Source organism: Cydia amplana, chromosome 22 (genome assembly GCF_948474715.1).
Source record: "Cydia amplana chromosome 22, ilCydAmpl1.1, whole genome shotgun sequence".
NCBI lineage: Eukaryota > Metazoa > Arthropoda > Insecta > Lepidoptera > Tortricidae > Cydia > Cydia amplana.
The window spans coordinates 8,311,665-8,336,520 of NC_086090.1; the positions used below are offsets into that span (position 1 = coordinate 8,311,665).

Consider the following 24,856-nt stretch of genomic DNA (forward strand, 5'->3'; position numbering starts at 1 on the left):
CTGGCTAAACTAAAGCCCCATTTAGAAGATTCAAGAACTTGCATGCGATTTTCGTTACATTGCGGTATTTGGTCGATCGACTGAATTCATTGTACTCTACAGCCAGCAATGTATCAAATATTGCTTGCAAGTTCTTGAACAGTCTAAATGGGGCTTAAGCCATCAACTCGCACGAGTCTCCCCAGATTGCGCCATTGTTCTTAACGAGGTTTTGACAAACAAATCACCCTTTCGTCGGCTTTTTTCTTCGCTTCAATTAAAGTGTGACGGTTAAAAGGGAACCAGCTATAAAGCGAACGGGACGAAAGTGGATGCAAATGATTTTTTTTGTTACAATCGCTTACCGAGCGGCCATCTCTGTATAACCAGTAGAAACATTGGTTCAACAAGTAGGTAGGTTACGAGGAGCGACTGAAAAGTTCGCGGCCTTAGACAAAAAATGAAAGAGAGTATTCAAGTAAATGTTAATTATTAATCGTTAATAAACGTTACTAATGGCGGCAATATTTGAACTGCCAAAGAGGCGGGGAAAAAAGGAGTATGAGTAATCGGACGGAGGTGACACAACCACTGATGTGTTTCGGAAAATTTCCAAAATTGTTTTTTTAGACATTACACTTATTTTTGTATGGGGCTCGAAATTTTCCATTTCAAAAATGTAAGTTTACTTTATTTCCTGTGAATTTATCCTGAAATTTCCGAGAACTTTTCCAATTTCTGTAGACACAATAGATTGGTTCAGAGATGATTGCCTTCAAAGCGAAGAGAATAATCATGGTACGGGGTCAGAATTCGAATTTAAAAGAGCGTCAAAGTTGTTTTTTCTGACAATTCCGCGTGGTTCTAATTTGATTCTTATGTAATCGTTATTAAGTTTGTATTCCTTCGAAATATTCCTGCGTTTGGACTCCTTGTCTGTGGCTGCGAGAAAACTTGGTGCCATCGTGACTGTCGGATTTGATGTGGACGGTCGGCAATTTTTCATACATATTTATTGTTTGTCTTGTTAGTGTGATAAAGGTTTTATAAGTTCTGCGTCCCAGATACTAAAATAACAGTTCGATTGGTCAACTTACTACCCAAGCATCAAAAATTTTGTACTAAAGTTCAGAAGACAGAGCGGTCAAATTCTCATACTATAGTATCTACAATAACATACATAAATCAAAACTACAATAACTAGTTAGTGTCTAGCCGTTTCACCTTAGTGGTAGGTATGTGTCGTGCCATGAAAAAGGAACCGCTTATGTCAGGAAGCGTCGCATTTGCATCGATATTAATAGGCGTCATCCGCAGTCCCTTTTCCTGTAGAACACGAAGTATTCTTGGAAGCGATCTAAGCACGGACGGATTGGATAAAGTGGGCTTGTAGGCTGTGATAGTTTTTTATGCCTATTCATTATTTTATTCATCAAGCTGTGGATGTTTGGCCTCTTTAGGGGGTAAATATGTGTCGTACCGGAATTCTATGGTGCTTGCCGGGAATATATTTTTGACTCACAATGTTCCTTTCCTGTAGACCGGCCCGGAATATTCCTGGAACCGATCTGCGTACGATTTACGATCGATTACTTACCACGAGTGCGGGTCGCACCCGTCTTTCCGCCGCGGGGTATGGCTCCCTATTATGCTGCAGGTGGCGACCTGGAACAGAGGAAACACGTATTTATTTATAAGCTTCGACAATAGTTTATTTTTAGTTGGCGGTTAGTGAACTGGCTTAACCTGGTCGCATAGCGATGCGGTGTAGCTCCGAGAAAATTATGTAGCTAACTTTCCACCAATTTGAGTAGACCAAAGTGAGGGAAAGTCATTATAAACGTCTAATTTTCATATTAATTTGACATTAAAGACGACATGCTCACTTTGTCATCCGAAATGCAATGCAGAATTATCTTAGTCCTCTATAGCTAGGGATATCCATAAAACTTTGTACTCGTAATCGTAAGCATAATGTTTAGTATTTAAATGTGTTGACGGTATTTTTCGCGAACTAGAGATACCTACGTTTTCTACCAATCAGTATAATACCTAAATAAATGCCAATTGATATAACTTGATAAGTTTGGAAAATTCATAAATCATTTTCACGTGGTTGCGATATGTAGATCCAATAGTAACTATTTAAACTATTACATACACCCATTTAAAATCCTCTACCTAGACTACTCAACCTGTCAGCTGGTTAATTCATCAACTTCACTCCCTTTTGCTACAGATGTAGTGCATAATTGTTTTCCATCGTATTTTCTCGGAAACTTTCGTATTGACCATGCTACCCTCAGTCAACCTCTGTACCGAACTGACTGAATATACATATACTTGCTCTTGACAATATATACTTTTTTTTTGACGGAGTGGGAATGCGTTTACGCACGGTGTGTGGGACTCGCCGCTCCTTATCCCTTATCCCTCTCTTGGCGAGAGGGGGGGGGGGGGAGGGAGAATTTGGCCCTACCCACTAAACCCACTTCGGCACCTAGACAATAAACCTAACACAGCTCAGCAAACGCTTCTAAAACGCCGAACACATTCCAGGCCATGTCCTTCACATAGTACTATACGAATTATGGATGCCGGATGCACTTCCTACAGTCGTTTAACGGGATCCGCCAAGACAATGGAGTTGACTTGGCTGGGCCGTTTTTGGATCGGGACTTGGGAAGGCGAGTGAAGAATTTTAAATGATTCCATGATTGTATTCACCTTTTCGATTAGATCCCAGTGGCTCATATATTCAAAATTGTGAAATTGAGAATTTGGACTGGAAATCTATACAAGAGGCAACCAGAAAAGATGTAACATTAGCCAAAATTATTAGATATACCATGGACGGATGGCCTGACTTAGTGAGTTTTTTTTTTTTTTTTTTTTTATATATGAGTCGGAATTATAAGGCGTTGAGTGGTCCTGGGAAACGAGGGGTTAATACTTCACTTGGTAAGGTTGGAATGATTAAAAATATCATGTTCTCAAGGAAATGTAATAACATTTTCAAGTAGAATCGCGTTCAGAGTTTACGTGCGGCATTTCAAAGGTAATCTCTCGTGTCATTCAATCGTTTGTGAAACAACATCGAGTGCAACGACCTCTCGCAAGGGTTACAACCAGTTTGACTTGATTTTATGTCAATGGGTATGCTTCAGTAAATTCACGTGCAATGTCTAAGGGGTATTCAAATGTGTCTTAGTTTTATTTTTAGGGGACAGATCTACTAACATTTTAGCAGTCCGTATACTCTCTTGGTTAAGTTGCACTACTTAAACGGTAAGAAGGGTGTGTCGGAGTGGCTTTTAGTGGGTATACCTCCTCTCCCCCTCTCAATAGGAGAGGATGGCTCAGAACGGAGTCCCACACCTCCATTAGTTCCCCAGGCCGGGGGAATGCGTATCGCATGTTACCACTGCGTCAACAAAAAGGTCCAGCCAGCAGAGTTTTTGATAAATCGCTCGCGCTTTTTTGGATCATTATTTTCCGTTTTCAAATCAGCAATCTGGGACAGTGCAAAGGTTCTTAATTAATAAAATAATATCAATAAAAAAAATAATATGAATAAGTTTTCCATTTTTTTTTGCGACAGCCTGCCTAATACTTCTTATACAGTATGCTTGTTGGTTTATAGAGTACTCTTATAAATAATAAATAAAAAGCCTTTATTAATTTTCTACAATATTACATTAAAAAAAAATGTTTTAAAAAAGTTTAAGAAAGTATTGTTATTTTGTAGAGACCCCTCTTTGGGTGAAGGCCTCCTACTCTAGTACTCTTAACCTGACCCTTATTTATGTTAAATTGATTTGACAGTTTAAAAATGAAATGTCGCCAGCATCCTTGGTACAATGCTTCAAGGGCCTATTTTAGATTTAAGCTAGTTTTTAATTTATTTTAGTAATACACTGTATATATTTTGTTTGAAAATAAAGTTAGCATTGATGACTAAGGCAAATTAAAGTTAATATAAAAGGTTACTGAGAAAATGACTCAGAAAATAGTCGGGCGAAGAATGCATAATATTTGCAATGAAGCATGAAAACGTGTGTCGCGTTGGTAAGTTTATTTTATACGGTAAATATTACTCATCTTACAAAATACCATGTTCTCGGAATTATAATAAAGTAGCTAGTAAACAAGTGGAAGTTATTGTTTTTTTAATTTAATTCATATTATGTCTGTATATTTAATTCACATTTAGAGTTACGTATTATTTTTTATCATATATTAATTTATTTAGTCGTATGGCATTAATACAATTCTTTCTTTTTTATAATATAGGAAGCAAAGGAGCAGTGATGATGGCAAGCAAAGCAAAGTCCATGGTTGCCACTAGAGGCGTTGCCGGCTTATAAGATGGGAGATTATATTAGAAATACTAAAAATATTACTTACTTTGGGCACTACACTAAATCGATCAATTCCACAGCCTAATTTCGAAAGTTAAGCTCATAGATAAGAGCTTAGTATTTAACCGTTAGATGAACCAAAAATGCATAAACGAATTAATCTTCAACTTGTCGTATGTTTCTGGTCGTCTTAAATCGTGGGTTCAAACCTCGATCGTGTTTTAATAAAGTTAAAAAAAACGTACTCCAAAAAAAAGTTGGCTGAAATTTGCGGTTCCGTATCAAACACAAGCGAAAGGTTAACGTTTTGGTTAAGGTTTAAAGGTTAAATTTTCACTAAACCGACAACATATAAGCACTAGATCTTCTAAAGCTGGATAACGTTAGTCTATTTCTAAACTGTCCGTTACACAAATACGGAGGCCGTATTGTATGACAGGCGGCTGCCAGACATACCAGACAGATACTAAATAATTCAAGAATAGGAAGCTAAAGAAATTAAACAACTTTATCTTGATGTTACTTAGTAAAATAGATAAAGATATCTAAAACAGAATCCTGACGGCCTTCACGTAGATGTACCTATGTATTTACTGAAATAAAGATAGTATTATCTTTTACACCATTGCGACAGTAAATAAAGGAGTTAAATTGTATATTTTGCTGGTTAAATAAGAAAGGCCATGTGTGAGGCCTCAATAAGTTAAATAACGGTGTAACTGATGTACAGTCAGTATTAGTATTGAATGAGACTGCGTGTCAAAAATATATGTTGTCTAATAGCTGTACAAAAATAGATAAATCTATACGTAAAACAAATACAGATACCAACAGGCAGCAGGCAGGTAGGCAAGTATAGCAAATACTCTTGATGTCATAAGTATTGTACATGAAATGATTTTTTCGCTGACCAATAATCGCATAAATGCCTATTAAAACTACCTACAAAACTAAACTAACATTAAAATAAACCTACTTAAAAATTAAACAACAATAGAAAAAATACCCACCTAGGAAAGGTCCCCCAAGTCTGTGCCCTGCAGAAGGGTGCCCATGAGGCATTTAAATTATTTAATTATTTTTAAATTCATTAGGTACTACATACGAATATTGATGCTGACTGGACGAAACCCCAAAAAAAATTTCGTGACGTGAATCATTTTGCGGAAATGGCTGCTGTATAGGTACTGGTGGTCTGATGATAGTGATGACGACATCAAGCTATTAATTATGTTTTTATTACTATTGTGGAGTAAGCTCTATTTGCATTTACGAGTATGACACATGTGTCAAGCTCATAAATGTAGTCATCCGACATAACTTTGTAGGCTATTATAGTACGCAAAATGCTGTAATGAATCTAAATTTTGTGTGATGTAATTAATGGACGTGGACTATTTAGCCGATCACTGGAAATGAATCAGAATGACGGATGCAAAAAAAAATTACGTGATAATTTCCATACATTATTTAAGTTTCATTTGGCGTTTTCTACAAACGATTGTATCTTGCCCAGGCTATACTTGTACTGTCGGTAGCGTTATTGGTCAAAATGGTGTTGCAGTCTTTCACTACAGACAGACACGGACATCGAAAACATTAAACTACGTGTCGGTTCAAGTCCGATAGAATGTCGGTGTGGGCACCACAGTTGATGACCACTATAAGCGCCGTTGGCATTCAAAATGATTCACAAACGTATTTGATAGTTTTGCGTACGACGGCATAAAGCGAGTATCGGAAATGATTCACATAATGATAATGCCGTAACGGAACCGGGTATTGTGATGACTTCATTGTTGCCGCGCGTCTGATTTAAAAATATTCACTCCCGGGCTATTCCGATCGCTTGGTGGCCGTGTATTCTAATTTATGATTAGTTGAGGTGGTATTTCAGACGGGCCATCGTTACTTGATCACCAAACTCACAACAAACAATATAGTCTATCTACGTCAAGTCTTAACAGACATAGCAAGCAATATTGTGGAAGTACTCCATCATCATCATATATTTTAGAGACACATTTAAGACGATATACATCCATGTATATTGTATGTCGGTTTTCTGCCTTTTCCTTGGCAGCCCTATACGACACGACGTTGAGTTTATCCTTTACTTAGTCCATGTATAGTTGTCTCCCCTTCTTCCTCTTTGCTTCATAGAGATGAAGCAAAGAGAAGAAGGGAGAGCCCTTCTATGATGTTTTTGATAAATTCGTCGTGTCGTAACATGTGTCCAAGGATCTTTCCTCTTCTCGTTTCTATGGTCCACCATAAACTGTTAAAGTGTGACATAGTAGACACTTTTATTCACCCTGATTAGTCAGTTCGGACTTAGTTGTCCTCTATATGATTCACATGAACTGGGCCGGTCCGGATTAAAGTTCGTGACTGTACATTGTTCTTTAGATATACATGTACCTACACAGGTTTTTCTGGCTTACCCGTGAAACTCGACGGGAACAGAACGGAATACGAATGAAAGCCGCGGGTTAAATATAAATGCGTTGGGGAGTGAGCTAAACGGTTGTGGAATGACAGATTTGATATAGCTCCGTTTCGTTCCCGAGGGCATTCACTGGGCTTTTCACATACACCATATTTATAAGGCTGGTTAATGCTTGGCTTTGTTTGATTCTGATCGATATAGCCACTTGCTAGTGAACTGGCTCCTATTGCACCAACGTGACATGACAATTGACACCCGAGACTGACAATTTCCTGCACATGGTAGGTCGGTAAAGGCTTGGCCAGACACAGAGCGCGACGCAGCGACGCGTCCGCGCCGCGCGACCGCGGCACATGCTAACAGGTTACCGACGTCAAACAGACTGCGTCCCGCCGGTATCACGCCCCGCTTCTGTCGCGCCCCGCGCCGCGCGGCCCCTTGCGTCCGCGCAGCGCTGCGCCGCGCGGACGCGGCGGGACGCGGCGGGCCGCCGCGTTGCGCTGGGTCACATCAGTCGGATCGGACGTTAGGCAGCGAGCGGTGGCGCGCGGCCGCGCCGCGTTCGCGCGCGCGATGAGGGCGTGTTGAGAGCGCGGTCCGCGCGCGCCCTGTTTGAACAGTCATCGCGTCGGCATCACGCGGCGCTGCGTCGCGCCAAGTCGCGCTCTGTGTCTGGCCAAGCCTTAAGTAACGGCTTTAAATAGCGTCAATGTTTACTTGTTGGACCAGCAATGTACGGTGTGTCAATGTCAGGCGACAATTATCAGTGTATGGAGCGATGACCTTCGCAAGGCGGCTGGCAAGAGCTGGATCAGAGTTGCCGCAAATCGTGTTCAATGGCGTGCAATAGGAGCGGCCTATGTCCAGCAGTGGACGAGAGTAGGCTGATGATGATGAACTATCAGCGTGGTGACACAGGGGCCTGGTGGGTCTTTGCTGAACTGGCTGGTAATTAGTTATGACACTTCAAGCGCATCTAAACTAATTCTAGCACTTGATAATGAATGATCTTGATAGTGACAGGGTCAATAATGGAGGTCATTGTCTCAATGATAACATATTATTTCTTTAAAGAGATTTAAAGACTATATGCAAAAAATATAAACTAGTCTTTTCATAGTAAATGTTATTGTAGATGTAAAATACATTTACCGAATTACTCAGAAAGTCATGTCAATATAATTCCGTACGGGATGGTACGGGATTTATTGACGAATCCAGAATTCGATGTGGTTATTCCCATATGGTAAATGGTAATAGTGGGCGTTACATATCAGCATATCAGCTAGCAACTCCGCCCTTTTATATTATTATGTGACAAGTCAGGCAAAAGTACCATGACGACAGTTTCTCTCTGACAATAATTCAATTAAGTAGAACAATAGGGCGAATCAGGGTGCCTAGCCGAGGTGACAATCGCGCCACGACAACGAAACGCTTTTTATCTATCTATCACTCTTCCATATTAGTGGGATAGAGACAGACAGCGTTTCGTTTCTCTGCGAACGATTGTCATTTTGGCTAGGTCCCCGGGCCAGATAAGAACAGTCGAAACTTCTACTAATTTTGAAGTTAAGTAATTATACTCCATGGGAGGCTTACTCCACAATGCCAAAGAAATGAGGCCTAGATTAAGAAATTCTCTCAAAGTTTTTTAAAACACGTTCTGTGTAGCGAAGACTTTTGCTGCTAAGTGTACAAGGCTGCCAAGGACTGATGTCATCCGGGGCGCCATTAGCAGTCGATACTCGTCTGCATAATGAAGATGACCTAACATTCTACGCCTTAAGCTTTTCACGTCAAGGCTTGTGAATACGGAAAACGATTTTTTAAAGGCATTTGTATATTCATGTAAAGGCTTCATCAATTTCGTGTTATACATAAATGGCGATTCGGAACATTTGGTTCTAAGCAATGATAGAAAGGTGATGCGGACATTCCTAATATCCCTATTATACACACTTCGTCTACATATTTCACAGATGTCAACTGTCATGTAAGGTTTCCCATAGCTGCCAAGATGGCGCCACTGCCATACAAAAGGCCAACAGCCAATTTTAAGTGACGTCACGGACTGTCTCATTATACTACTTGAGAATCTGAATCATTCTATCACTTTTAGAATAGCAGCGTTACTTATCGATCTAGGACAGGGGTCGAAAAACACTTTAGAAGCTATCCGACGTTGAAATCCCTAGTTTTTGTAACCGGAAAGTGCCACAAATGTTGTTTTTAATGGGCAATTTTATGGGAGACTTGAAGACCCTCAATTGTACGTCTAAAGAGCCGCACGCTCGGCCGATCCCTGATTTAGAACATATCTCGGTTACAAATCGCAAAAGGAAATCGGTAAAGCCTGCCGTCGAGCCAGCGACAGGCCCCGCGATAAAGCGTAAAACCTAAGCGTAACATTATCTAGATTCTAGACATTCTAGACGAACAATTCGTTCGCGAGCTCGCTTATCCCAGTTTTCCCCCGTGGGGTAAAAACGGACATATCGGCTAACCCTGTGTCAATAGCTTTTAGGGCAAACAATAGATAGCTATTCGATTACTCTCTGACCTTCTCGGGAAATAGATACGATCGATGGAGACGAATTCGTGTGAATCACATCTCTGTATATAATTGTATGTCTAGACCGGGCGACAGGCAGGCGACTATGGAAATATAATGACGTTAGATATTTTTATAAGGGGATCGCGGAATGAGGTTAAGTGGGTGCTGCCCTTACGTGACAGATTTTAGGGAATCCCTTGACGTACCTGGAGTTGTCACAAGAATATCAAGGCGTGGTAGAGCACAGGACGGAAAACACGAAGAGATGTTCTTGAAGCTTATCGCCATATCACTTCACGGTTATACATAATTGTCCTCCAAAAGGTTCTTCACGCATCGCTAAAAGCGATCGCGGGCATGAATTTTGTCACCTAATTTATCAGGCACTTGACTCATAATTGGTTGTGAATTTTCGCGGGGCACACATTATATGAAATAGTAACTGAGACACGTGCTCTCGCAGAGAGGGACGGATTCACTGAACGTCCTTGGAGAAGGGGCGCGCGGGGCGCTTGCGGCACACGTTTCAATCATCCCCGGGTGTGAGTGAGAGGTCGTTATCGGTGTGCCGGCGGAGTGAGCGAGAGGCGGGATGCCGTGCTATTGACCGGCTGGTAGACCACGCCCACCCGGGCGAAACACTGGCGCTGATGCTCCAAGTGAAAATCGAACGTCAGCCCGGGCAGACGGATGGTTCAGGCTCTACCAAGGTTACCTACGAGGGCTACTCCATGCCGGCACGTATTACTCCGCCATATCCCTAAGTAGTTTAGTATTGCAATATGAGTAGAACTAAAGTTGGCACGCGTACAAGTATAGCTTGCCAGCGAGAATCGATATGAGGAATTGAAAGAATAGCCAACACTTTACAGATTTAATTAAAAGGCAAAAAGGAGCTCGTGTGCTCAATCTTTTTTGGATAGTAACTGTATTGGATCCATAAGTAAGCTTACATTAGCATACGGTGCTCTGAAAAGGTTACGTAAACCACATATATATACACGTACATTGGAATTACGTAACCTACCTCACCGCTATGTACTCGGGTAAGCCCGTTACGACGCTTTTGTTATTTTTACTAACCTATTACCGTAAAACAAATTGGTGAACGGTATTTAGGACATAAATGGACCTGACAGATAGGAACGTACAATGGAATGTCAAGGTTGAAAAATAGATTCCACAATATATGGGGTCGGGAGAATCTATTGGAGTTGGAAAATATCTGAAATTTTTATGCATTGACGACGAGTTCGACGTAGGTATTGAAAATGTGCTCCATGATAGCTCCTTGTGGTAGTTACGTCGATGGGTAGTTACAACATATCTATTATGTATATTATGATGCGACCCGCCCCGGCTTCGCACGGGTAGTTGAAACAATTTACACAAAACCTTGACAAATTATACACCGAAACCTTTCTCAAGAATCAGTCTATTGATAGGTGAAAACCACATGAAAATCCGGTTTGTCGCGAACACACAGACAGACAGACAGACGCGGCAAGGGACTTTGTTTTATAATAATTATAATATGTATAGATATATCGTCGTCTGATACCCCCAACACAAGCCTTATTGAGCTTCCTGTGGTGTGGGACTATTTAGGTCGATTTCTATAAGATTGTCCCATAATAATTATTGACCGTGTGAAACGAAGGTCTCCGTTTCAGCTTTGGCAAAAATGCTTTCGTACGTCCGGAATAGTCCGGATGTTCTCTTCCACAGGACGCATTTCTCGACCGATTTGGTGAAATTTTGTGAGCAGGTTCAATAACTAAATAGATTTTTTTGACGATTCAGTTTTTAGAAGGTTTTCAAAATGGCGGAGACATGAGGGCTTGAGAGGTCTACAGCTCAGAGTCACTAGTATATATTTCTCTACATAGTATAAAACAAAGTCGCTTCCCGCTGTCTGTCTGTCCCTAATAGTCCCTATGTATGCTTAGATCTTTAAAACTACGCAACGGATTTTGATCATCATCATCTTCCTCGCGTTGTCCCGGCATTTTGCCAAGGCTCATGGGAGCCTGGGGTCCGCTTGGCAACTAATCCCAGTAATTGGCGTGGGCACTAGTTTTTACGAAAGTGACTGCCATCTGACCTTCCAACCCAGAGGGTAAACTAGGCCCGTATTGGGATTAGTCCGGTTTCCTCACGATGTTTTCCTTCACCGAAAAGCGACTGGTAAATATCAAATGATATTTCGTACATAAGTTCCGCAACGGATTTTGATGCGTTTTTTTAATAGATAGAGTGATTCAAGAGGAAGGTTTATGTATAATTTGTTAACCCGAGCGAAGCCGGGGCGGGTCGCTAGTATTTTTATAATAAAGAGACATTGCTGAAGTAAACATTGTCGATAATATCTCCACGTACAGTTATAGCACTCCTGGTTATATAATAGCTGTGGCGTGCACAACTTTTATATTTTACCACGCGATGTTTTAAAGGATGGAGTTCTTTAACAAGCTTTAGTTGACTTCTAGTTTGCGAGATCGTGTTAAATCCTCCGGTATAGGTCTATCCTTTGCCCCCATCTTTAACTACATAGGTATCTATATGGGGATAATACTTGCTATATTAGATTTCTGCGAGGAGAAATCCTATGGGGAATGTTATGGGATCAGACAAAAATCAACCTATATATTTTGTTCTTCAAGTCAAGGGTCATCTTATGGGAACTAAACAGTATTGACGATACAAGAAAATTTAGAAAGAAAAAAAAACGTTTAACTATCAAAAATGTAAAATTATAAAAAAACAGAAATGAGCAACAACAAGAACATGGCGCTAGTGCAGGGTTAACAATTTTAATTAACAAAGAAAACTTAGGCCTTTTTGTAAAATTAACTTTTGTACAATAAATAAATATTACTTCGGTCAAAGGTCAAATGAGTGGAACTTTTAAAAACACTATCTTTTTCTTGTGATAAAATAAAATTATCCTAGCCTAAATCTTTCTCCAGTTAGCGAGTTTTTACATATTTTAAGTTTAGCACTCCGGTGAACCTACATTGTAGAAAAACAAAACTAGAGTTTACAGCTTCATCCACTTTCATTTTCCTTTACAAAGGTGTTATATATTAACTAGTATAAAGCCATTTTAAATCATATCACACGGACTTAAGTCTCAAAATGGTAGCCCATGATATGAGATACGACCGTTTGAATAGTTTCAATTTTCGTTGCACGAATAGGTAGTTCAGGTCAAGGTGGGCCCACCCTGAGTTTATGGGGCTGGGCCTTGGATAGTTCCGGGCATTAAAGGTTAACAAGATTGCACCTTATTACATTGTAATAAGGCGGAGTTTACAGCAGTTTAAGGCACCTTATTCAGGGTTGTAAAAAAATTAACTTGGTCTTTGACAGTGACAGCCAGAGGTTGTTTGGAAGAGACCAGTTCTTTGCGGTAAGACTGCCCGTTGTTTCTTTCTACTAAAGAATACTTGGAGATCAGAAGCGTACATTCGAGAACAGAACATCGATATAGACATTTTTTTTTGACATGACATGTAAAGTTTTCTACAGTATAGGAAAATTCGAACATTACACTTGACCACAATTTGATCTCATTCTGACTTCACACGGCAAATCTCAGTCACACCAAGTCAAGTGATGTCAAAATTAGATCAAATAAAGCAAAATTCGAATGCAACTTCCGAACATATATGAACCAGCTAAAGCATCCAAGTTCCAAACTATAATGTCCGTAATTTTTTTTTTCTCTAGCCTATTTTGATGTCCCACTGCTGGGCAAAGACCTCCCCTCGTTTTCTCCACTCGACCCTGTCATCGGCATTTTCCCATCATTTGGGGGAGAATGCGTCCAAGTCGTCCCGCCCTCTCCTTTTCGGTCTGCCTAAATTCCGGCCTGCACCGTCTATTGTGTTCCGTGGGTCCCACTCAGTAACCATTTTGGCCCAGCCACCCGTAATAAATATAGTAAAATTAAAGTGTAACTGAATACTGCTTCAGTAAGAAGTTAATCGGCTTGGCAAATATTGATTATCCGGTTTGCCCTACTTCAAGAAAACTCGACATAGCAATTAAGAGCACTGCGAGTGTCGAGAAAAGGGCGAAACGGAGTTTATAATCACAAGGGAGGTAGTAATAATATAAACTGCTTTAATCTATCCCTCAACGTCGAGTTGCACACTAGCAATCATATTTTTAGGGTTCCGTACCCAAAGGGTAAAAACGGGACCCTATTACTAAGACTCCGCTGTCCGTCCGTCCGTCCGTCCGTCTGTCACCAGGCTTTATCTCACGAACCGTGATAGCTAGACAGTTGAAATTTTCACAGATGATGTATTTCTGTTACCGCTATAACAAAAAATACTAAAAACAGAATAAAATAAAGATTTAAGTGGGGCTCCCATACAAACAAACGTGATTTTTGACCGAAGTTAAGCAACGTCGGCCGGGGTCAGTACTTGGATGGGTGACCGTGTTTTGCTCTATTTTTTGTTGATGGTGCGGAACCCTCCGTGCGCGAGTCCGACTCGCACTTGGCCGGTTTTTGTTTTTACGGGCGGACTGTACCTTAACACTAATTGCGATATTGTAATAAGCCAACTCAGTACACCAACAATCTTGTTTGCACACCCGTACGTTATCCAAATACTCCCAAGATCAATACATATAAACCTCAACGTTACAAGAACCGACCCTACTACGTAGATAATAGAATTCAAATTCTTGTAATCATGATACAGGTGCGGCGATCGTATATTTACTTGGGATCCATAATAAACCTTATTCGTATGACGTCTGCGTATCGTACGTATTCTCATCGCTCAGGGACATAAAGATACACGAATTTGTTTTTAAATTCTCGGAGTCCCTGTGGAAACACACTTCATAATGTAACGCAAACGCATAGGTACAGTACAGTCACATGTTTTAATTTATGACCCATTTTTGTACCTTGTCACAGTGACAATCAATATGAAACCTCATGCTATTGTCACTGTGACAAGGTACGTCGACTACAAAGAGATGTATCCACTTTTTCACCTTACTGCCTTGTAATAAGGTGAAAAAGTGGATACATCTCTTTGTAGTCGACCCTACAAAAATGGGTCATAAATTAAAACATGTGACTGCTAGTGTGTTTGCGCCTTAAATGGCTTAAATGTTGCCTTAATCTTGAGACGGCCACCGTGATACTTCTGGTTTGTATTCAGAATAGCAGCTTTGATATATTTACGGGACGTATTTAATCGGTCATCTAAGTAATCCAATTTCGGGGGATAAAATAAAAGATGCCGGTACATTACTGTTCTGTTATACAACATTTATAGTGCGACATACACCAGTAGACATTAAATAAACTGGAACTAAAAAAACAATACTAAATTGTTGCCATGTTTAAGTCATTTTACGTCAAAAATGTGACAGTTACGTAGGAAGTGGCGCCCTCATTTATTTTCTACAAAAAAAATACTACTGCTATAGACAATCCTTAAAATTTACATTAAATGATTTATCTAGGTGTAACGGAAGGATTTATAAGTTTTATAACATCGCACATAAGCTCCTCGGCTCGTTATAGGTATTGGAATCGTACTCAAGCATGGAACGCAAAGGGGAGCGCTCTCGGAGAGCTTCTTGACACGTCAAAGTATCCAAATATTGGAGCAGAGTGCCGGAGTAGGTACAGATATCGTGTTAGCTGACGGATAGAATTAGGACGAATTTCGACCTTTTCGTTTATATAAAAACTGAGATTCGGGTTTCGACTGTTCCCTTTATCATTGTCTCGAAAAATTTTCAAATTCATTTTGATGACTCGTTGGGAATAAAACGAAACGATCTTTTTTAAATTAAAACATACACAATAGGGTTCATAGATGATTTTTGTTTTTAGATATTTATGACGGGCTCAGTTTCATAAGAAAATAAACAAGTATATTGGGACCATCTTTTTCCATTCCACTACGTTCAGGCTAACCCTAGCAACTCTAAACCAAGTGCCTAATGCGAATACGTTATCAGAACTCATTATAGTTTATAGTTAGTGAAACCGACTAGAAGCGCATTCCGGCCCAGTGGCTCGTAATCGTAAACAAATAGTGTGTCACTTCGTTTTATAGTTGACATATGCCACGTAAGGCTGCTGTCATACCGGCGAGGCAAAGGCAGTTTTAAAGGTGAGGTTTGTGGGTTCGAATCCGGAGAACGGTAAGAAAGTTGAATAATACAAATATTTACTGAGATTACCGTTGATTATTCGTTTCTAAAAACTAAAATAGTTGTCTGGGGTTGACCAAGTACCTTCCACATTCGCAGAAGACGCCATTACCACTAGGCCAGGGGGGTGTCACTCCGCAGTTTAGGTACATTTGGCCGGCGCGCCCATCGGACAGGCGTATGCCAGTGGGCTGCCGCTCGGCGTGCACGATAGTCGTGTCACGTGGCGCTCGCGCAAAATTGAAAATACACAGCGGCTTCGAAACTTACTTCCGTGAGAATCAGACATACTAGATAGTATTACTATCTCCGGATAAAAAATGTATGTTTACATAATCAACGTTTGTAATTCCTACATTTATTTTATTTTATTTTAGCCTTTTAATTCCTTAATAATATAGGTTAACATAAATAAAAATTACATGCAAATTAAACGTGTAGGGATTATCAAGGACCTCTCAGCGAGTGAAGGCCTCCTCCATTTGTCTCCATGTAGTTCTGTTGTTTGCCGTGGTCATCCAGTTATTGCCTGTTATTTTCTTTATTTCATCTATCCATCTTTCCACAGGTTTCCCTTGTTGTCTTTTGCCAGGCGGTCCTTTCCAGGTCGTGACTCGTTTTGTCCATCTGTCCTCCTGCATGCGATTAATTAAGTAATTCCTACATATTTATCTTAAAAATAATAAATCAGTGGGTATAGGTATAAAAACTTGTCAAGTGATAACCCCGTGCCGACACTCACAGCTCGGTCATAAAACTGCGGCGCGCAACGGAGATTCACGGTTCGTGCGCGGTTATAAGTTTCAATTTTGCTTGCAGGCGGCGATATAGGTGTAATTTTATACCTAAATCTGACTTTTGTGAAGGAGTGAATTTTCTGTACGGTAGTACTATTAGTTATTCTGTGACTAGGCTACCCAATCACCCCATGATTCACACATCACATCACATCACATCACACACATCACATGATCATGATTTGTTTCTTGTCAATATTACATTGACCTTTGAATGGATGCAAAAGTTATTTACGGTTCTCCGTATAGAAATCTTCAAATTGCTTAACGTATAGAAAATACTACGCTTTTGATGTCAACGACAGACACAATGTGACGTGTGCTACATAATATTCGTCCCAACGTAAGCCATCGGCGTCATAGGCTTAAAACCATGACACGATCGAAAACTTGGCACACGGCAAACGCGACCGCCATTTCGGTAACTTGAATAAATTAGGGTGCTATTTCGAATGGCCCATTATTTGCCAAATACGTACTGCATTCTTTATTATCTATGTTAAGAAATGCGACGCGTATATTTGGCAAGGGACTTGTGTTACGCAACCGGTTACGTGTAAGTACGTGTAAGGGCAAGTTTGGAACATCGCTAGGTAGTACCACAACATTATCTATAATATCTTATGGATTTATTTTGGCAGCGTAGTGGCATCAGTACTTATAGGTAGCGAGCACGGTATTATATAATGGGGCACTGTCACTGTTGACTTATAATAAGAACTTTAGTACGAATAGAATTTTGCTGATGTCCGAATAACGGATGATGGACTGATGGTACCGATACGCGGAGTACGATATCAGCCGACAGAAACATTGAAATGATGAAGTTTTTATTGAAGAAAATTAGCAGGGACGTGTAATGTGTCAGGGTGGCCGTGTCGGAAATTCTACGGCTTCAAGGTTCCGTCACACAGGCGCGTTTTCCGGACGGGGCGTGAGCGTTTTCACGCGCGAGTGCGCGCCCCGTTCACGCCCCGCCCGAAAAACGCGACTGTCTGACGGAACCTTTAAGGCTCCGTCACACAGGCGCGTTTTGTTGGCGGGGTGTGAGCGGGGCGCTGACGCAGCAGGCGAGAGCCTCGCTCGCAAAACGCGCCTGTGTGACGGAGCCTTTAGACTTTTTTATGTGTCAAGTGTTTCGCTGGATCAACAAATAATGCCATTATTTAAATGAGGCATACCTGAGGCATTATGATGTATACCTGAGTAAGACCACTGTCGTGTAACAAGGAATCCGAGCTTATGATATCCACTGTCTACATTAAGCGAACAAATTACGAGTAGTATCGTGTCATAAAGGTGCGTTCTGTGCACTTCATGGCCCGGGACATCAATTATCATAATTACTAAATGTCGTATCTTCATATGAACACACACTATTTTGACGGAGTAAACAAAATCATTTCACGTTAAATAATTCATTATTGGTTCACGATAAAACGCAGTGCCCTTTAGAAATGGGTCAGGGTTAGTGGAGGAATGCGGTGAAATAATATTTAATCGCGTTGTTGATCAAATAAGATTGTGATCGGGCGTCAATGTCACAATGCCTATTTTTAACTAGGGTAAATTGCCAGTAGCTACTTAAGATTAAGAAAATGTCATTCACTCACTATTAGGAACCAATTTTGTTGACTGAACCGTTCAGGTTCCGTCACACAGGCGCGTTTTCCGGGCGGGGCGTGCCGCTTTTACATATAAGATGCTCACGCGCCGCTCGGAAAACGCGCCTGTGTGACGGAACCTTTAGTAAGTTTACTTCAAACATAGTTGACTCGTTGATAGTCAAAGTATATTTGTAATCAAATGTTTAGAGAGACGTTCGTCGCTTCCGTTAGTCAAGTGCTATTTTTCAGCGGGTCTACCTCATATTAGAGTTAAATTAAATAAAAATAAAAATACTGGCATACATGAGAAATAACTATACTATTCGGTAACAACTTTTAGTGTTATATAACAAAGTATCCGTACTTAATACTTTTAAATAATTTAAATGAACGGCCATGAGGCGTTTTCGGTTATTCGATTGGATTCGATTCATGAGGTAATTTGATCTGGACCATGAGGTAAGTTGAATGAGATCAAATACACAACCTGTTATTACAATCATAATACACCTACAAGCGTAGCCATAGACGTAGAGCATCGTAGCGCGTAGCATTTCTCCATTTTGTAGCGAACTGTCCGTAATCGACGGACTCCAGGGGCCCGTTTCTCAAAAGCTTGTAAGTCCCTTTCTAACAAAAGCTGTCCAAAAGTGACATTCGCTTGTTTACAAGTTACAAGCTTTTCAGAAACGGGCTCCAGCACCATTTGGCAATTACGCTGCAAGTGCTTTCACTTAAGCCATCTAAGTTTATTTACTTACCACGGTTTTAGTGCGACCAAACTAAGTTTTAGCATCGCGTTGCACGAGGCGATTTTTTATTTCTTGGTTCCGTGTTGCATGTCGCTACGAATAAACTGGGGTTTATAACTTTATATTACCTGCAATGAAAAAACATACATGTAGGTATTATAAATTAAAATGTTATAGACTAGACACTAGGTATACTATATAAATTATATGAGAGTAAGAGAAAGACAATGCATTTAGAGACAACGCAAAGTTTTTAGTTCAGTTGAACTCCCAAAAAAATTAAATATACATTTTTGTTATTTATGAAAGGCTCTTTTTCCTGCAGTTAGTATGCACCATCGCCTACACTGTTAACTGACAGTTCGTCAATCTTATTACAAAAGGTATAAGGTCCACTGATGGACAGTTAAAAGTGTGCTGTTTGTACTAGGTATATAATGGTCTGTTTCCATGTAGACTCTAGAGCAGTGGTTCATAACCTGGGGGTAATTACCCCCGTGGGGGTAAAACTGGTATTTTACGGGGGTAATAAGCTAACCTAATATAACAATACAACAAACGTACACGTTTTATTTTTTATTACCATTGGGAGGAGGGGTAAAATTAGGTTCCCTAGTTAGTTATAGGGGTAACCGGACTGAAAAGGTTAGAAACCACTGCGCTAGAGTAGGAGCTAGACCTGTCATATACAGATTGATAGGGAATACTTGATCCCACTTGGAAATATACCATAACACCCAGATTACGAGGGTGGTCCCAGAAGTGACCGACCTGACACACTTAAAGAGGTTTTTATTTTGAGTAAATACTTTTTTAAAACAGAATACCTCTTTATAAAGTTTAAATTTGAAATTCGAACACATAGCGTCGTTTGTCTTTTGTTTAGTAGCCATCAATAGTGAACGCTGTGAACAAATTTTCCGACATGGAGAAAATTGGCCATCGTTATGTGATACAATACTTTCATTTGAAAGGTTTTAGTCCAACTAGTATTAAAACGGAGCTAGATTCTACTTTGGGGGAGTCTGCTCCATCGTTTACAACAGTAAAATATTGGGTGGCAGAGTTTAAACGAGGTCGCTCTAGTTGTGAAGATGAACATCGATGTGGTCGACCAAATGAAGTGACTACGCCAGAAACTGTAAAAAAAATCCAGAAAATGGTATTAGATGACCGTCGATTGAAAGTACGCGAGCTAGCAGACATGGCAGGTATTTCAAAAAGTGCTGTACATCGCATATTAACTGAAAATTTGGATATGAAAAAGATGTGCGCAAGGTGGGTGCCGCGATTGCTCACAGACGAACAAAAAATACATCGCGAAGATATTTCGACCGAGTGTTTGGCGAAATTTCACAACAATAAAGCGGAGTTTTTGCGGCGTTATATTACTATGGATGAAACGTGGGTGCATTATTTCACACCAGAGACGAAAGAACAGTCGAAGCAATGGACTCGAAGGGGAGAACCGGCCCCAAAGAAGGCTAAAACAGTTCCATCAGCAGGAAAGGTCATGGCCTCCGTTTTTTGGGATTGCCGTGGGATAATCTTCATAGATTATCTTCAGAAAGGAAAGACTATCAATGGCGAGTATTATGCCAACCTTTTGCATCAATTGAGTGAAAAAATCTGTCAAAAACGACCACATCTGGCGAAAAAAAAAATTTTGTTTCACCAAGACAATGCACCAGTACACACGTGTGCCAAGGCCATGACCAAAATCCGCGAGTTAAAGTTCGAATTACTTCCTCATGCACCCTATTCGCCTGATTTGGCCCCTTCCGATTATTTTTTGTTTCCTAATTTAAAAAAATGGCTTGGTGGTAAAAGATTTGCCAGCAATGATGAAGTGGAGGCTGCGGTTGATGGGTATTTTGAAGACCTCGACAAATCTCACTACAAACAAGGTGTTGAAGCTCTCGAACATCGCTGGGCTAAGTGCATGGAACTAAAAGGAGATTATGTAGAAAAATAATAAAAAAACGTTTAGATTTTCTTTTGTTTTCTTTGTCAGGTCGGTCACTTCTGGGACTACCCTCGTATTAGGTAATACAGGGGTTTCAAAACTTTTATGTAGAGCCCTTTTTGGAAAATAACTTGTTTTGTTGTCGTGTCAAGAAATGTTATTAGTATTTTCATGGCAATAATGATGATGAGTTTGCGATAAGAGTGATAATTATTATCAATAAATATTTGTAATCAACTTATCACTTATCAATTTAGAGTAACATGGATTTTTAATTGATTTACTAAATAGATAGTACCTTACCTATAATGGTACCTACTTACGCAACGCTTGGACACTACTAAAATTATATATTATTATCTTCAGAATGATTTGTTGCCATTTTTCACATAATTTAGTTTCATGGTAATCATGGTCTTTACTTTTTTGCATATCGCGTCTACATTTAAACAGTAACATCTATAGCTTAATGTCACAGATCAGAATGATGGAATAGATAATCAATTTGCCCCAATTGCTCCAATGAAAGCGTTATATCAATAGATATAAGAGCACACAGTTCAAACGTAAAGCCATACATCACACGCGGTGCGTCGTGCAATTCGATTACCGGCCGTATGTTGGATCGACTTGGCGAGCGAGGGTGAGGCGAGTTCTCTAAACAACTAGAATTTGAAGACACATAATACCACTGCTAGCAGCGATATCATAAAGGTAAGTGGGTAGACCACAGTTAATAGCACAATCATTTACTCCATAACGATGTCAAAATTAACGCCGTTAAGAAATTCGAATAGTTAGGCTTCTCGCCAAGGTTTGTAAACCGAGAGAAGCGATATTTTTTGCAATCCGGTAAAGGTTCCGGCACACAGGCGCGTTTTCCGGGCGGGGCGTGAGCGGGGCGCGCCGCTTTTACATATAAAACGCTCACGCCCTGCCCGGAAAACGCGCTTGTGTGACGGAACCTTAAGTTTCGGTAGCCCCTGGACCTTCGACTCGCTTTTGTACTATGAGCGATTGGAACACCCCCTTTTTGATGACGCCGTTGTGTCGTTTAACCACTTACAGACTCGTTGGTAGATTCGTTGCCATACATGACAATAACAGAGGGATCTATTACCTACTGCGAACAGTGCACTGCTTTTCTAAATTCCTCCCTCTGTCACTCGATATTTGATGCAACCATTAACAGTTGTAAACATAGTATTTCTAGTTTAACTACTAACAGTACCGACTAATTAAGCATTGTTTGACTACTGGGACAGTGAAATTTGGACATATTTATTACACTGACTGATAATAATATATCCCCTTAATGTCTGAAAAGCCATGAAATAACTATTATATCATGTCATCTAATTTCCTCAGATTGTAATTGTTTTGTGCTTACATCATTACATTATATTTAGAACACAATCACGATTTCGTGCACGGATATTTAGAAGCCATAATGATATTTACTATATTTTAATTTATTATACGAGAACAATCAGTAAAAAAATGTTAGAGGTTCCGTCTTGTGGTAAAAATTATTATGGAAAAAGATGTAGGAAGTACTTGATCCCAAAATTGTATAACGAAATACCGTATGATATAAGGGAATGTAAATCATTTAGGATGTTTAAATTTAAAATGAAAATGTTTCTATTAGACAAAATTAAATTAAAGTTACCATCATAAGCAATAAGATGTACCTACTGTTAACAATTAATTAAGCAATTGCCTAAGTAGCTAAGTTTACCCATCTATGTTTTAAGGGAGTTCCCTCTGCCAACAAACTGTCCTGCAGTTTGGCAGAAGAAAAAAATATGTATGTTAGGGTTTATTTCATCTGAATAAACGATTATTTATTTATTTTTTATTTATTTATATAATTATAAGTCATAATGATATTTAAGATTTTGAGAATTGTATAGAAAAATTGATAGTTGTTCATAAGCGACGAATATAAAAGTTAATAATAAAGGTCGTTTCGACTGGGAACTCCACAAGGCTCAATTTCTGAGATCGCGTAACTTTACGCGAGTTACTATATAAGAAATGTCAAACTTTTCATAAAAGCAGAACGTACTACGAAAACGTTGACAGACGCTTTGGTGCATCCGGCTCTTAAGGGGCCCACTGATTAACAGTTCGCCGGACGATATCGGCCTGTCAGTTAGAACAAAAAGTTGACAGTTCCGAACAACTGACAGGCCGATATCGTCCGGCAGACTGGTAATCAGTGGACCCCTTTAGCCGTTGCATTATATTGGTACTAAACTAGTAGGTAGTAGGTATTGTCTATCATAAAATATTGCTGACCCATAACTTGTAGCCATTTCTCACGATTGGAAGTCATTCTAGGGCACGCCCACAATCTTTATTATCTACCTATATACCTATTGCCATTTATGAATAACAAGTTTTAAGTCTAATGATAATGATTCATTCAGAGGCATAAATGAGCTAATAATGCCTTTAACACCTACTGACAACAATAAGTAATAACAACTAAATGACAGAAACAGTATTTGTTAAACAACCTACAGGCCTATTCGAACGTGCACCTGACATCAAACTGATATTTGAATCATATTGGAATTATACCAGTTACTCGTAGCTGTCATTCCGTTCATTTCGCTCTGACTTGTCCGTATATTAGTGCGAGCAAGACGCCCACGCGTATGACATATACATAACTGATATGACTCCAATATAATTCAAATATCTGTTTGATGTCAGATGCACGTTCGAATTGGCCTGTTAGTCATTGCAGACGTTACAAAATGTTTCCTGCATTCGTTATCTACGAAACCTTGTTAGATTCCGACAGTTGATAACATTGTTGTATTTCTATCGTGTAATAATTATACATAATAGTTGTACTTAGTTAATGTTGTGACAGTCTGACAGTACTAGATGAAGATGGCAGTAGTTCAGTGTTATATTAGTACTAGCTTCTGTCTGCGGCTTCGTCTGCGTGGAATGATGTTGACGCTTGATACAAACTAACCTGTGTCCTTCCTTCCCCGGGCCTCAAACTATCTCCATACCAAAGATCATCAAAATCGAGTTAACAGACAGGCATTTATGTGTTTGTGCCATTCCAATGTAACAATTTCTACATTTAACACCTAGCTATTTCTGTTTTAAAAACATTGTTATATTAACAACGTTTGACAATGTGATGCCAATACAATGGAGTACAAAGATGCCCTAGTGTTTCAAAAAGGCTTATGTTTGTGGAAAGTAGACGTCGCTTAGGACCTTTTCAGTGGGACGGTTATGTCGTTCGTTTGACGTGTTTAATTGTGTTGTTGGGTTTATGGGTGACAATCGCTTTATGTAGTGAAGTGGGGTAAGTAAATGCTGTAGTAAAATGTAGGATAATAAAGTAAATAAGAGACTATTCACGCGACAGTAAAAGTTTAGTTACTAATCTCAAGTCTGAGGACAAAAATTCAGGGACAAATACAACAAACTGAAGTTTTGGCAGACATAAACAAATGGGTAGGATCGTCAGTCCCAAACTATGAAAAACTTATACTAAGTATTTATGAGTACTTAGACGATGATATATAAGTTTTGTGAGGTGGGGATTAAGACAAACAACTGCTTGCTATGATATTGGTATAATGCGCCTCAAATGATACATGTGTAGCCTTATATACTCTAACACTGTATATGTGTGGGTAAGGTATAGCACACACTACACCTTCCCTCCTGGAGAAAAAAAAATAGATTACTGTACCTAAAACAGAAAAAGATAATCTATTTTTTTTTTATTAAAAATAATTTTTCATAAGAAAAGAAAGCAAACTAAAAGGTAATAAAGTAACACACATTGTAACTAAAATAACCTCATTAAGAAAAAACATTAAATTCGTAACGTTAAAAAAATGCATTACTTAGCTACTTATTCATAATTTCAACAGATTTTTGTTGGTACATTTTTGAATTTAAAATATTAAAAATGTAAAAAATATTGACCTTGGAATGTTGATATTGACCTCGAATTATAAAATAAACTTCTGAATGTACGGGATACAATTTAGGTAGGTATATAACTATGCATCTCTTAACAATTATAACTATTTCTAAGGAAACTTACTACGTTAAATACATTTGAAAGCGAAACAATAGACTCGAGTTTAGTTTTAACACTAAAATAAAACACACAAAACTTAAAGTTACTTAATAGGTAAATACTA

The 24,856-nt window shown here is 39.4% G+C and overlaps 1 protein-coding gene across 1 annotated transcript in view; it reads right to left on the reverse strand.

Annotated features, from left to right (window-relative positions):
* The window catches only part of LOC134658322 (plasma membrane calcium-transporting ATPase 2), a 223,236-nt gene that overhangs the window by 170,900 nt on the left and 27,480 nt on the right, over positions 1-24,856 (reverse strand). The window contains exon 2 of the mRNA XM_063513952.1: positions 1,577-1,644. The gene's annotated coding sequence lies outside the window, so the exon portion shown is untranslated. The remainder of the gene's footprint in view (positions 1-1,576; positions 1,645-24,856) is intronic.